The following is a 722-nucleotide window of genomic DNA, read 5'->3' on the forward strand; positions in this document are numbered from 1 at the left end:
AATAATTCTTTCAACTTCTTTTTGGAGAAGCACTGAACATTGAAGGATCAATATATTTATAAAAGTTATGGTAAAACACGTGTGTTTGTTTTGTATGCAGATTAAGTCCATCGATAAAGGAGATCGATTGGTTGTTTATTTGTTTACGGGTGAATAGGTTGAATCCGTGCTACGCATGATTCAGACACGCATAAGGTAGATTTTCGGGTGTTTTAAGTTATTCGAAGTTCGCTGCTACATTGCAACAGACATCCGCCACCCCACCCACCCCTTCCAGTACGATCGATATACTGTACACGTTAAAATGTTCGTTTTAATGTTGACTGTCGCGTTATTTTTTTATTTTTCTTTTGTAGTATGATTTGGATTTCAGAAAAGCTAAAGACTGTGCTTTGTATACTGTATATACTTCATTAAAGTTGTTGCACTCGCGCATGCGAGCTCATCCTATATAAAGTGTTTTTGAGTTTTATTTATAAATAATTTATGTTCGTTTGAACTGGTGAATTTAGAACATAAGTATAATATAGTGTTATATCATGATCATAAAAAAATGCATTGCCAGGTTCCAGCGAGGCTCGAACTCGCGACCTTCTGCGTGTTAAGCAGACGTGATAACCACTACACCATGGAACCGCTGTGATGGTGAAGGTGTAGTAGCTTTAGTTATTGTGCAGTGGATTAGTCTTACAGACATACAGTGCAGTTACATGAACTTATGA

At 36.7% G+C, this 722-nt stretch overlaps 1 non-coding gene across 1 annotated transcript; it reads right to left on the reverse strand.

The window, feature by feature from the left end:
* Positions 1 to 563: 563 nt before the first annotated feature.
* Trnav-aac (transfer RNA valine (anticodon AAC)) lies at positions 564 to 636 on the reverse strand. Its single transcript has one exon. It is a non-coding gene; the product is annotated as a tRNA-Val (tRNA).
* Positions 637 to 722: the final 86 nt, after the last annotated feature.

The sequence above is a fragment of the Saccostrea cucullata genome, unplaced genomic scaffold (assembly GCF_032062105.1).
Source record: "Saccostrea cucullata isolate Sc308-1 unplaced genomic scaffold, CSIRO_AGI_Scuc_v1 ctg281, whole genome shotgun sequence".
NCBI classification, from domain to species: Eukaryota; Metazoa; Mollusca; class Bivalvia; order Ostreida; family Ostreidae; genus Saccostrea; species Saccostrea cuccullata.